This window comes from Patiria miniata, unplaced genomic scaffold (assembly GCF_015706575.1).
Source record: "Patiria miniata isolate m_02_andy unplaced genomic scaffold, ASM1570657v1 HiC_scaffold_21, whole genome shotgun sequence".
NCBI classification, from domain to species: Eukaryota; Metazoa; Echinodermata; class Asteroidea; order Valvatida; family Asterinidae; genus Patiria; species Patiria miniata.
The window spans coordinates 3,895,028-3,910,384 of record NW_024037060.1 but is presented as its reverse complement, the minus strand read 5'-3'; positions in this window follow the sequence as shown (position 1 = coordinate 3,910,384).

The window sequence follows — 15,357 nt, the reverse complement described above, 5'->3', positions numbered from 1 at the left end:
CGTGGAATGTTAAACTCGCCTACTCGCTACGCCCATTGCATAGTTGAAAAAGTAGCGGGCAAAATTCTAGGTCGCGCGCGCTGTGCAAAAAAAAGTTTAGTTGGCCGCGAGAGGGCGCTAGTCAAAAAGCATGATCGCAATGGCTGCTCACATGTAAAATGACACAAACACGAAGTTAAGAAGTTATGAAATGAATGCTGGAGTAAGGAACCAGTCGGGTAAAAGTAAGTACTGAAACCCGACCTGGTTACAAGTTGAAAACATTTCAAGTGCGAGCCGGTAGCTCAGTCGGTAGAGTGCCATTCGCAGATCTTCAATCGCGGGGTTGGTGGTTCGAGCCCCAGGTTGTCATCTGCGACATTTATCTGTTTTTCGACAGAGCGGAGGGGTCGGGGTGAGGGATTGGTGACGACACGTGACTATTGACGTCACCACCTTTTGCATCCTAAGGTTCATATATATTATGAATTGAAAACTTTTCAAGAGCGAGCCGGTAGCTCAGTCGGTAGAGTGCCATTCTCAGATATTCAATTGCGGGGTTGGTGGTTCGAGCCCCAGGTTGTCATCTGCGACATTTATTTTTTTCTAAGACGGAATGGGGGGGTAAGAGATTGATAACGACACGTGACTTTTGACGTCACAACCCTTTGCAACCTGAGGTTCATATATATTATAAATTGAAAACATTTCAAGTGCGAGCCGGTAGCTCAGTCGGTAGAGCGCCATTCGCAGATCTTCAATCGCGGGGTTGGTGGTTCGAGCCCTAAGTTGTCCTCTGCGAAATTTAATTTTTTTTTCGACAGAGCGGAGGGAGCGGGGTGAGGGATTGATGACGACACGTGACTTTTGACGTCACCACCCTTTGCAACCTCAGGTTCATATATATTATAAGATGAAAACATTTCGAGTGCATGCCGGTAGCTCAGTCGGTAGAGTGCCATTCTCAGATCTTCAATCGCGGGTTTAGTGGTTCGAGCCCCAGGTTGTCTTCTGCGACATTTTTTTTTCGACAGAGGGGTCGGGGTGAGGGATTGATGACGACACGTGACTTTTGACGTCCCACCCTTTGCCACCTGAGGTTCATATATATTATAAATTGAAAACATTTCAAGTGCGAGCCGGTAGCTCAGTCGGTAGAGTGCCATTCTCAGATCTTCAATCGCGGGGTTGGTGGTTCGAGCCCTAAGTTGTCCTCTGCGACATTTATTATATTTTTCGACAGAGCGGAGGGAGCGGGGTGAGGGATTGATGACGACACGTGACTTTTGACGTCACCACCCTTTGCAACCTCAGGTTCATATATATTATAAATTGAAAACATTTCAAGTGCATGCCGGTAGCTCAGTCGGTAGAGTGCAATTCTCATATCTTCAATTGCGGGGTTGGTGGTTCGAGCCCCAGGTTGTCATCTGCGACATTTACTATTTTTTTCGACATAGCGGAGGGGGCGGGGTGAGGGATTGATGACGACACGTGACTTTTGACCTCACCAACCTTTGCAACCTCAGGTTCATATATATTATAAGATGAAAACATTTCAAGTGCGAGCCGGTAGCTCAGTCGGTAGAGTGCCATTCGCAGATCTTCAATCGCGGGGTTGGTGGTTCGAGTTGTCCTCTGCGACATTTGTTACTTTTTTCGACATAGCGGAGGGGGCGGGGTGAGGGATTGGTGACGACACGTGACTTTTGACGTCACCACCTTTTGCATCCTAAGGTTCATATATATTATGAATTGAAAACTTTTCAAGAGCGAGCCGGTAGCTCAGTCGGTAGAGTGCCATTCTCAGATATTCAATCGCGGGGTTGGTGGTTCGAGCCCCAGGTTGTCATCTGCGACACTTATTTTTTTCTAAGACGGAATGGGGGGGTAAGAGATTGATAACGACACGTGACTTTTGACGTCGCAACCCCTTGCAACCTGAGGTTCATATATATTATAAATTGAAAACATTTCAAGTGCGAGCCGGTAGCTCAGTCGGTAGAGCGCCATTCGCAGATCTTCAATCGCGGGGTTGGTGGTTCGAGCCGTAAGTTGTCCTCTGCGAAATTTATTATTTTTTTCGACAGAGCAGAGGGAGCGGGGTGAGGGATTGATGACGACACGTGACTTTTGACGTCACCACCCTTTGCAACCTCAGGTTCATATATATTATAAGATGAAAACATTTCGAGTGCATGCCGGTAGCTCAGTCGGTAGAGTGCCATTCTCAGATCTTCAATCGCGGGTTTAGTGGTTCGAGCCCCAGGTTGTCTTCTGCGACATTTTTTTTTCGACAGAGGGGTCGGGGTGAGGGATTGATGACGACACGTGACTTTTGACGTCACAACCCTTTGCAACCTCAGGTTCATATATATTATAAATTCTAAACATTTAAAGTGCTAGCCGGTAGCTCAGTCGGTAGAGTGCCATTCTCATATCTTCAATTGCGGGATTGGTGGTTCCAGCCCCAGGTTGTCATCTGCGACATTTACTATTTTTTTCGACATAGCGGAGGGGGCGGGGTGAGGGATTGATGACGACACGTGACTTTTGACCTCACCAACCTTTGCAAACTGAGGTTCATATATATTACAAATTGAAAAATTTTCAAGTTAGAGCCGGTAGCTCAGTCGGTAGAGTGCCATTCTCATATCTACAATTGCGGGGTTGGTGGTTCGAGCCCCAGGTTGTCATCTGCGACATTTGTTTTTTTTCGACAGAGCGGAGGGGGCGGGGTGAGGGATTGATGACGACACGTGACTTTTGACGTTACCACCCTTTGCAACCTGAGGTTCATATATATTATAAATTGAAAACATCTCCAGTGCGATCCGGTAGCTCAGTCGGTAGAGTGCAATTCTCAGATCTTCAATCGCGGGGTTGGTGGTTCGAGCCCCAGGTTGTCATCTGCGACATTTGTTTTTTTTCGATAGAGCGGAGGGGCGGGGTGAAGGATTGATGACGACACGTGACTTTTGACGTTACCACCCTTTGCAACCTGAGGTTCATATATATTATAAATTGAAAACATTTCAAGTGCAGGCCGGTAGCTCAGTCGGTAGAGTGCAATTCTCAGATCTTCAATCGCGGCTCCAACCCCAGGTTGTCATCTGCAACATTTATTTGTTTTTCGACAGAGCGGAGGGGTCGGGGTGAATGATTGGTGACAACACGTGACTTTTGACGTCACCACCCTTTGCAACCTAAGGTTTATATATATTATAAATTGAAATCTTTAAAAGAGCGAGCCGGTAGCTCAGTCAGTAGAGTGCCATTCTCAGATATTCAATCGCGGGGTTGGTGGTTCGAGCCCCAGGTTGTCATCTGCGACATTTATTTTTTTCTAAGACGGAATGGGGGGGGGGTGAGAGATTGATGACGACACGTGACTTTTGTCGGCACCACCCTTTGCCACCTGAGGTTCATATATATTATAAATTGAAAACATTTCAAGTGCGAGCCGGTAGCTCAGTCGGTAGAGTGCCATTCTCAGATCTTCAATCGCGGGGTTGGTGGTTCGAGCCCCAGGTTGTCATCTGCGATATTCTTTTTTCGACAGAGGGGTCGGGGTGAGGGATTGATGACGACACGTGACTTTTGACGTCACCACCCTTTGCAACCTGAGGTTCATATATATTATAAATTGAAAACATTTCAAGTGCGAGCCGGTAGCTCAGTCGGTAGAGTGCCATTCTCAGATCTTCAATCGCGGGGTTGGTGGTTCGAGCCCCAGGTTGTCATCTGCGACATTTGTTTTTTTTTCGACAGAGCGGAGGGGGCGGGGTGAGGGATTGATGACGACACGTGACTTTTGACGTTACCACCCTTTGCAAACTGAGGTTCATATATATTACAAGTTGAAAATTTTTCAAGTTCCAGCCGGTAGCTCAGTCGGTAGAGTGCCATTCTCATATCTACAATTGCGGGGTTGGTGGTTCGAGCCCCAGGTTGTCATCTGCGACATTTGTTTTTTTTCGACAGAGCGGAGGGGGCGGGGTGAGGGATTGATGACGACACGTGACTTTTGACGTTACCACCCTTTGCAACCTGAGGTTCATATATATTATAAATTGAAAACATTTCAAGTGCAGGCCGGTAGCTCAGTCGGTAGAGTGCAATTCTCAGATCTTCAACCGCGGGGTTGGTGGTTCGAGCCCCAGGTTGTCATCTGCGACATTTGTTTTTTTTTTCGACAGAGCGGAGGGGGCGGGGTGAGGGGTTGATGACGACACGTGACTTTTGACGTCACCACTCTTTGCCACCTTAGGTTCATATATATTATAAATTGAAAACATTTCAAGTGCGAGCCGGTAGCTCAGTCGGTAGAGTGCCATTCCCAGATCTTCAATCGCGGAGTTGGTGGTTCGAGCCCTAAGTTGTCCTCTGCGACATTTATTATATTTTTCGACATAGCGGAGGGAGCGGGGTGAGGGATTGATGACGACACGTGACTTTTGACGTCACAACCCTTTGCAACCTCAGGTTCATATATATTATAAATTGAAAACATTTCAAGTGCATGCCGGTAGCTCAGTCGGTAGAGTGCCATTCTCATATCTTCAATTGCGGGGTTGGAGGTTCGAGCCCCAGGTTGTCATCTGCGACATTTACTATTTTTTTCGACATAGCGGAGGGGGCGGGGTGAGGGATTGATGACGACACGTGACTTTTGACCTCACCAACCTTTGCAACCTCAGGTTCTCATATATTATAAGATGAAAACATTTCAAGTGCGAGCCGGTAGCTCAGTCGGTAGAGTGCCATTCGCAGATCTTCAATCGCGGGGTTGGTGGTTCGAGTTGTCCTCTGCGACATTTGTTTTTTTTTCGACAGAGCGGAGGGGGCGGGGTGAGGGATTGATGACGACACGTGACTTTTGACGTTACCACCCTTTGCAACCTGAGGTTCATATATATTATAAATTGAAAACATTTCAAGTGCGAGCCGGTAGCTCAGTCGGTAGAGTGCCATTCTCAGATCTTCAATCGCGGGGTTGGTGGTTCGAGCCCCAGGTTGTCATCTGCGACATTTGTTTTTTTTCGACAGAGCGGAGGGGGCGGGGTGAGGGATTGATGACGACACGTGACTTTTGACGTTACCACCCTTTGCAAACTGAGGTTCATATATATTATAAATTGAAAACATTTCCAGTGCGATCCGGTAGCTCAGTCGGTAGAGTGCAATTCTCAGATCTTCAATCGCGGGGTTGGTGGTTCGAGCCCCAGGTTGTCATCTGCGACATTTGTTTGTTTTTTTCGACAGAGCAGAGGGGGCGGGGTGAGGGATTGATGACGACACGTGACTTTTGACGTTACCACCCTTTGCAACCTGAGGTTCATATATATTATAAATTGAAAACATTTCAAGTGCAGGCAGGTAGCTCAGTCGGTAGAGTGCCATTCTCAGATCTTCAATCGCGGCTCCAACCCCAGGTTGTCATCTGCGACATTTATTTGTTTTTCGACAGAGCGGAGGGGTCGGGGTGAGGGATTGGTGACGACACGTGACTTTTGACGTCACCACCCTTTGCAACCTAAGGTTTATATATATTATGAATTGAAATCTTTAAAAGAGCGAGCCGGTAGCTCAGTCGGTAGAGTGCCATTCTCAGATATTCAATCGCGGGGTTGGTGGTTCGAGCCCCAGGTTGTCATCTGCGACATTTATTTTTTTCTAAGACGGAATGGGGGGGGTGAGAGATTGATGACGACACGTGACTTTTGTCGGCACCACCCTTTGCCACCTGAGGTTCATATATATTATAAATTGAAAACATTTCAAGTGCGAGCCGGTAGCTCAGTCGGTAGAGTGCCATTCTCAGATCTTCACTCGCGGGTTTAGTGGTTCGAGCCCCAGGTTGTCATCTGCGACATTTTTTTTTTCGACAGAGGGGTCGGGGTGAGGGATTGATGACGACACGTGACTTTTGACGTCACCACCCTTTGCAACCTGAGGTTCATATATATTATAAATTGAAAACATTTCAAGTGCGAGCCGGTAGCTCAGTCGGTAGAGTGCCATTCTCAGATCTTCAATCGCGGCGTTGGTGGTTCGAGCCCCAGGTTGTCATCTGCGACATTTGTTTTTTTTTCGACAGAGCGGAGGGGGCGGGGTGAGGGATTAATGACGACACGTGACTTTTGACGTCACCACCCTTTGCAAACTGAGGTTCATATATATTACAATTTGAAAATTTTTCAAGTTCGAGCCGGTAGCTCAGTCGGTAGAGTGCCATTCTCATATCTACAATTGCGGGGTTGGTGGTTCGAGCCCCAGGTTGTCATCTGCGACATTTGTTTTTTTTCGACAGAGTGGAGGGGGCGGGGTGAGGAATTGATGACGACACGTGACTTTTGACGTTACCACCCTTTGCAACCTGAGGTTCATATATATTATAAATTGAAAACATCTCCAGTGCGATCCGGTAGCTCAGTCGGTAGAGTGCAATTCTCAGATCTTCAACCGCGGGGTTGGTGGTTCGAGCCCCAGGTTGTCATCTGCGACATTTGTTTTTTTTTCGACAGAGCGGAGGGGGCGGGGTGAGGGGTTGATGACGACACGTGACTTTTGACGTCACCACTCTTTGCCACCTTAGGTTCATATATATTATAAATTGAAAACATTTCAAGTGCGAGCCGGTAGCTCAGTCGGTAGAGTGCCATTCCCAGATCTTCAATCGCGGGGTTGGTGGTTCGAGCCCTAAGTTGTCCTCTGCGACATTTATTATTTTTTCGACAGAGCGGAGGGAGCGGGGTGAGGGATTGATGACGACACGTGACTTTTGACGTCACAACCCTTTGCAACCTCAGGTTCATATATATTATAAATTGAAAACATTTCAAGTGCATGCCGGTAGCTCAGTCGGTAGAGTGCCATTCTCATATCTTCAATTGCGGGGTTGGAGGTTCGAGCCCCAGGTTGTCATCTGCGACATTTACTATTTTTTTCGACATAGCGGAGGGGGCGGGGTGAGGGATTGATGACGACACGTGACTTTTGACCTCACCAACCTTTGCAACCTCAGGTTCTCATATATTATAAGATGAAAACATTTCAAGTGCGAGCCGGTAGCTCAGTCGGTAGAGTGCCATTCGCAGATCTTCAATCGCGGGGTTGGTGGTTCGAGTTGTCCTCTGCGACATTTGTTTTTTTTTCGACAGAGCGGAGGGGGCGGGGTGAGGGATTGATGACGACACGTGACTTTTGACGTTACCACCCTTTGCAACCTGAGGTTCATATATATTATAAATTGAAAACATTTCAAGTGCGAGCCGGTAGCTCAGTCGGTAGAGTGCCATTCTCAGATCTTCAATCGCGGGGTTGGTGGTTCGAGCCCCAGGTTGTCATCTGCGACATTTGTTTTTTTTCGACAGAGCGGAGGGGGCGGGGTGAGGGATTGATGACGACACGTGACTTTTGACGTTACCACCCTTTGCAAACTGAGGTTCATATATATTATAAATTGAAAACATTTCCAGTGCGATCCGGTAGCTCAGTCGGTAGAGTGCAATTCTCAGATCTTCAATCGCGGGGTTGGTGGTTCGAGCCCCAGGTTGTCATCTGCGACATTTGTTTTTTTTTTCGACAGAGCAGAGGGGGCGGGGTGAGGGATTGATGACGACACGTGACTTTTGACGTTACCACCCTTTGCAACCTGAGGTTCATATATATTATAAATTGAAAACATTTCAAGTGCAGGCCGGTAGCTCAGTCGGTAGAGTGCCATTCTCAGATCTTCAATCGCGGCTCCAACCCCAGGTTGTCATCTGCGACATTTATTTGTTTTTCGACAGAGCGGAGGGGTCGGGGTGAGGGATTGGTGACGACACGTGACTTTTGACGTCACCACCCTTTGCAACCTAAGGTTTATATATATTATGAATTGAAATCTTTAAAAGAGCGAGCCGGTAGCTCAGTCGGTAGAGTGCCATTCTCAGATATTCAATCGCGGGGTTGGTGGTTCGAGCCCCAGGTTGTCATCTGCGACATTTATTTTTTTCTAAGACGGAATGGGGGGGGTGAGAGATTGATGACGACACGTGACTTTTGTCGGCACCACCCTTTGCCACCTGAGGTTCATATATATTATAAATTGAAAACATTTCAAGTGCGAGCCGGTAGCTCAGTCGGTAGAGTGCCATTCTCAGATCTTCACTCGCGGGTTTAGTGGTTCGAGCCCCAGGTTGTCATCTGCGACATTTTTTTTTTCGACAGAGGGGTCGGGGTGAGGGATTGATGACGACACGTGACTTTTGACGTCACCACCCTTTGCAACCTGAGGTTCATATATATTATAAATTGAAAACATTTCAAGTGCGAGCCGGTAGCTCAGTCGGTAGAGTGCCATTCTCAGATCTTCAATCGCGGCGTTGGTGGTTCGAGCCCCAGGTTGTCATCTGCGACATTTGTTTTTTTTTCGACAGAGCGGAGGGGGCGGGGTGAGGGATTAATGACGACACGTGACTTTTGACGTCACCACCCTTTGCAACCTGAGGTTCATATATATTACAATTTGAAAATTTTTCAAGTTCGAGCCGGTAGCTCAGTCGGTAGAGTGCCATTCTCATATCTACAATTGCGGGGTTGGTGGTTCGAGCCCCAGGTTGTCATCTGCGACATTTGTTTTTTTTCGACAGAGTGGAGGGGGCGGGGTGAGGAATTGATGACGACACGTGACTTTTGACGTTACCACCCTTTGCAACCTGAGGTTCATATATATTATAAATTGAAAACATCTCCAGTGCGATCCGGTAGCTCAGTCGGTAGAGTGCAATTCTCAGATCTTCAATCGCGGGGTTGGTGGTTCGAGCCCCAGGTTGTCATCTGCGACATTTGTTTTTTTTCGATAGAGCGGAGGGGGCGGGGTGAAGGATTGATGACGACACGTGACTTTTGACGTTACCACCCTTTGCAACCTGAGGTTCATATATATTATAAATTGAAAACATTTCAAGTGCAGGCCGGTAGCTCAGTCGGTAGAGTGTAATTCTCAGATCTTCAATCGCGGCTCCAACCCCAGGTTGTCATCTGCAACATTTATTTGTTTTTCGACAGAGCGGAGGGGTCGGGGTGAATGATTGGTAACAACACGTGACTTTTGACGTCACCACCCTTTGCAACCTAAGGTTTATATATATTATAAATTGAAATCTTTAAAAGAGCGAGCCGGTAGCTCAGTCAGTAGAGTGCCATTCTCAGATATTCAATCGCGGGGTTGGTGGTTCGAGCCCCAGGTTGTCATCTGCGACATTTATTTTTTTCTAAGACGGAATGGGGGGGGGGGGGGTGAGAGATTGATGACGACACGTGACTTTTGTCGGCACCACCCTTTGCCACCTGAGGTTCATATATATTATAAATTGAAAACATTTCAAGTGCGAGCCGGTAGCTCAGTCGGTAGAGTGCCATTCTCAGATCTTCAATCGCGGGGTTGGTGGTTCGAGCCCCAGGTTGTCATCTGCGACATTTTTTTTTCGACAGAGGGGTCGGGGTGAGGGATTGATGACGACACGTGACTTTTGACGTCACCACCCTTTGCAACCTGAGGTTCATATATATTATAAATTGAAAACATTTCAAGTGCGAGCCGGTAGCTCAGTCGGTAGAGTGCCATTCTCAGATCTTCAATCGCGGGGTTGGTGGTTCGAGCCCCAGGTTGTCATCTGCGACATTTGTTTTTTTTTTCGACAGAGCGGAGGGGGCGGGGTGAGGGATTGATGACGACACGTGACTTTTGACGTTACCACCCTTTGCAAACTGAGGTTCATATATATTACAAGTTGAAAATTTTTCAAGTTCCAGCCGGTAGCTCAGTCGGTAGAGTGCCATTCTCATATCTACAATTGCGGGGTTGGTGGTTCGAGCCCCAGGTTGTCATCTGCGACATTTGTTTTTTTTCGACAGAGCGGAGGGGGCGGGGTGAGGGATTGATGACGACACGTGACTTTTGACGTTACCACCCTTTGCAACCTGAGGTTCATATATATTATAAATTGAAAACATTTCAAGTGCAGGCCGGTAGCTCAGTCGGTAGAGTGCAATTCTCAGATCTTCAACCGCGGGGTTGGTGGTTCGAGCCCCAGGTTGTCATCTGCGACATTTGTTTTTTTTTTCGACAGAGCGGAGGGGGCGGGGTGAGGGGTTGATGACGACACGTGACTTTTGACGTCACCACTCTTTGCCACCTTAGGTTCATATATATTATAAATTGAAAACATTTCAAGTGCGAGCCGGTAGCTCAGTCGGTAGAGTGCCATTCCCAGATCTTCAATCGCGGGGTTGGTGGTTCGAGCCCTAAGTTGTCCTCTGCGACATTTATTATATTTTTCGACATAGCGGAGGGAGCGGGGTGAGGGATTGATGACGACACGTGACTTTTGACGTCACAACCCTTTGCAACCTCAGGTTCATATATATTATAAATTGAAAACATTTCAAGTGCATGCCGGTAGCTCAGTCGGTAGAGTGCCATTCTCATATCTTCAATTGCGGGGTTGGAGGTTCGAGCCCCAGGTTGTCATCTGCGACATTTACTATTTTTTTCGACATAGCGGAGGGGGCGGGGTGAGGGATTGATGACGACACGTGACTTTTGACCTCACCAACCTTTGCAACCTCAGGTTCTCATATATTATAAGATGAAAACATTTCAAGTGCGAGCCGGTAGCTCAGTCGGTAGAGTGCCATTCGCAGATCTTCAATCGCGGGGTTGGTGGTTCGAGTTGTCCTCTGCGACATTTGTTTTTTTTTCGACAGAGCGGAGGGGGCGGGGTGAGGGATTGATGACGACACGTGACTTTTGACGTTACCACCCTTTGCAACCTGAGGTTCATATATATTATAAATTGAAAACATTTCAAGTGCGAGCCGGTAGCTCAGTCGGTAGAGTGCAATTCTCAGATCTTCAATCGCGGGGTTGGTGGTTCGAGCCCCAGGTTGTCATCTGCGACATTTGTTTTTTTTCGACAGAGCGGAGGGGGCGGGGTGAGGGATTGATGACGACACGTGACTTTTGACGTTACCACCCTTTGCAAACTGAGGTTCATATATATTATAAATTGAAAACATTTCCAGTGCGATCCGGTAGCTCAGTCGGTAGAGTGCAATTCTCAGATCTTCAATCGCGGGGTTGGTGGTTCGAGCCCCAGGTTGTCATCTGCGACATTTGTTTGTTTTTTTCGACAGAGCAGAGGGGGCGGGGTGAGGGATTGATGACGACACGTGACTTTTGACGTTACCACCCTTTGCAACCTGAGGTTCATATATATTATAAATTGAAAACATTTCAAGTGCAGGCAGGTAGCTCAGTCGGTAGAGTGCCATTCTCAGATCTTCAATCGCGGCTCCAACCCCAGGTTGTCATCTGCGACATTTATTTGTTTTTCGACAGAGCGGAGGGGTCGGGGTGAGGGATTGGTGACGACACGTGACTTTTGACGTCACCACCCTTTGCAACCTAAGGTTTATATATATTATGAATTGAAATCTTTAAAAGAGCGAGCCGGTAGCTCAGTCGGTAGAGTGCCATTCTCAGATATTCAATCGCGGGGTTGGTGGTTCGAGCCCCAGGTTGTCATCTGCGACATTTGTTTTTTTTCGACAGGGCGGAGGGGGCGGGGTGAGGGATTAATGACGACACGTGACTTTTGACGTCACCACCCTTTGCAAACTGAGGTTCATATATATTACAATTTGAAAATTTTTCAAGTTCGAGCCGGTAGCTCAGTCGGTAGAGTGCCATTCTCATATCTACAATTGCGGGGTTGGTGGTTCGAGCCCCAGGTTGTCATCTGCGACATTTGTTTTTTTTCGACAGAGTGGAGGGGGCGGGGTGAGGAATTGATGACGACACGTGACTTTTGACGTTACCACCCTTTGCAACCTGAGGTTCATATATATTATAAATTGAAAACATCTCCAGTGCGATCCGGTAGCTCAGTCGGTAGAGTGCAATTCTCAGATCTTCAACCGCGGGGTTGGTGGTTCGAGCCCCAGGTTGTCATCTGCGACATTTGTTTTTTTTTTCGACAGAGCGGAGGGGGCGGGGTGAGGGGTTGATGACGACACGTGACTTTTGACGTCACCACTCTTTGCCACCTTAGGTTCATATATATTATAAATTGAAAACATTTCAAGTGCGAGCCGGTAGCTCAGTCGGTAGAGTGCCATTCCCAGATCTTCAATCGCGGGGTTGGTGGTTCGAGCCCTAAGTTGTCCTCTGCGACATTTATTATTTTTTTCGACAGAGCGGAGGGAGCGGGGTGAGGGATTGATGACGACACGTGACTTTTGACGTCACAACCCTTTGCAACCTCAGGTTCATATATATTATAAATTGAAAACATTTCAAGTGCATGCCGGTAGCTCAGTCGGTAGAGTGCCATTCTCATATCTTCAATTGCGGGGTTGGAGGTTCGAGCCCCAGGTTGTCATCTGCGACATTTACTATTTTTTTCGACATAGCGGAGGGGGCGGGGTGAGGGATTGATGACGACACGTGACTTTTGACCTCACCAACCTTTGCAACCTCAGGTTCTCATATATTATAAGATGAAAACATTTCAAGTGCGAGCCGGTAGCTCAGTCGGTAGAGTGCCATTCGCAGATCTTCAATCGCGGGGTTGGTGGTTCGAGTTGTCCTCTGCGACATTTGTTTTTTTTTCGACAGAGCGGAGGGGGCGGGGTGAGGGATTGATGACGACACGTGACTTTTGACGTTACCACCCTTTGCAACCTGAGGTTCATATATATTATAAATTGAAAACATTTCAAGTGCGAGCCGGTAGCTCAGTCGGTAGAGTGCCATTCTCAGATCTTCAATCGCGGGGTTGGTGGTTCGAGCCCCAGGTTGTCATCTGCGACATTTGTTTTTTTTCGACAGAGCGGAGGGGGCGGGGTGAGGGATTGATGACGACACGTGACTTTTGACGTTACCACCCTTTGCAAACTGAGGTTCATATATATTATAAATTGAAAACATTTCCAGTGCGATCCGGTAGCTCAGTCGGTAGAGTGCAATTCTCAGATCTTCAATCGCGGGGTTGGTGGTTCGAGCCCCAGGTTGTCATCTGCGACATTTGTTTGTTTTTTTCGACAGAGCAGAGGGGGCGGGGTGAGGGATTGATGACGACACGTGACTTTTGACGTTACCACCCTTTGCAACCTGAGGTTCATATATATTATAAATTGAAAACATTTCAAGTGCAGGCCGGTAGCTCAGTCGGTAGAGTGCCATTCTCAGATCTTCAATCGCGGCTCAAACCCCAGGTTGTCATCTGCGACATTTATTTGTTTTTCGACAGAGCGGAGGGGTCGGGGTGAGGGATTGGTGACGACACGTGACTTTTGACGTCACCACCCTTTGCAACCTAAGGTTTATATATATTATGAATTGAAATCTTTAAAAGAGCGAGCCGGTAGCTCAGTCGGTAGAGTGCCATTCTCAGATATTCAATCGCGGGGTTGGTGGTTCGAGCCCCAGGTTGTCATCTGCGACATTTATTTTTTTCTAAGACGGAATGGGGGGGGTGAGAGATTGATGACGACACGTGACTTTTGTCGGCACCACCCTTTGCCACCTGAGGTTCATATATATTATAAATTGAAAACATTTCAAGTGCGAGCCGGTAGCTCAGTCGGTAGAGTGCCATTCTCAGATCTTCACTCGCGGGTTTAGTGGTTCGAGCCCCAGGTTGTCATCTGCGACATTTTTTTTTTTCGACAGAGGGGTCGGGGTGAGGGATTGATGACGACACGTGACTTTTGACGTCACCACCCTTTGCAACCTGAGGTTCATATATATTATAAATTGAAAACATTTCAAGTGCGAGCCGGTAGCTCAGTCGGTAGAGTGCCATTCTCAGATCTTCAATCGCGGCGTTGGTGGTTCGAGCCCCAGGTTGTCATCTGCGACATTTGTTTTTTTTTCGACAGAGCGGAGGGGGCGGGGTGAGGGATTAATGACGACACGTGACTTTTGACGTCACCACCCTTTGCAACCTGAGGTTCATATATATTACAATTTGAAAATTTTTCAAGTTCGAGCCGGTAGCTCAGTCGGTAGAGTGCCATTCTCATATCTACAATTGCGGGGTTGGTGGTTCGAGCCCCAGGTTGTCATCTGCGACATTTGTTTTTTTTCGACAGAGTGGAGGGGGCGGGGTGAGGAATTGATGACGACACGTGACTTTTGACGTTACCACCCTTTGCAACCTGAGGTTCATATATATTATAAATTGAAAACATCTCCAGTGCGATCCGGTAGCTCAGTCGGTAGAGTGCAATTCTCAGATCTTCAATCGCGGGGTTGGTGGTTCGAGCCCCAGGTTGTCATCTGCGACATTTGTTTTTTTTCGATAGAGCGGAGGGGGCGGGGTGAAGGATTGATGACGACACGTGACTTTTGACGTTACCACCCTTTGCAACCTGAGGTTCATATATATTATAAATTGAAAACATTTCAAGTGCAGGCCGGTAGCTCAGTCGGTAGAGTGCAATTCTCAGATCTTCAATCGCGGCTCCAACCCCAGGTTGTCATCTGCAACATTTATTTGTTTTTCGACAGAGCGGAGGGGTCGGGGTGAGTGATTGGTGACAACACGTGACTTTTGACGTCACCACCCTTTGCAACCTAAGGTTTATATATATTATAAATTGAAATCTTTAAAAGAGCGAGCCGGTAGCTCAGTCAGTAGAGTGCCATTCTCAGATATTCAATCGCGGGGTTGGTGGTTCGAGCCCCAGGTTGTCATCTGCGACATTTATTTTTTTCTAAGACGGAATGGGGGGGGGTGAGAGATTGATGACGACACGTGACTTTTGTCGGCACCACCCTTTGCCACCTGAGGTTCATATATATTATAAATTGAAAACATTTCAAGTGCGAGCCGGTAGCTCAGTCGGTAGAGTGCCATTCTCAGATCTTCAATCGCGGGGTTGGTGGTTCGAGCCCCAGGTTGTCATCTGCGACATTTGTTTTTTTTCGACAGAGCGGAGGGGGCGGGGTGAGGGGTTGATGACGACACGTGACTTTTGACGTCACCACTCTTTGCCACCTTAGGTTCATATATATTATAAATTGAAAACATTTCAAGTGCGAGCCGGTAGCTCAGTCGGTAGAGTGCCATTCCCAGATCTTCAATCGCGGGGTTGGTGGTTCGAGCCCTAAGTTGTCCTCTGCGACATTTATTATATTTTTCGACAGAGCGGAGGGAGCGGGGTGAGGGATTGATGACGACACGTGACTTTTGACGTCACAACCCTTTGCAACCTCAGGTTCATATATATTATAAATTGAAAACATTTCAAGTGCATGCCGGTAGCTCAGTCGGTAGAGTGCCATTCTCATATCTTCAATTGCGGGGTTGGAGGTTCGAG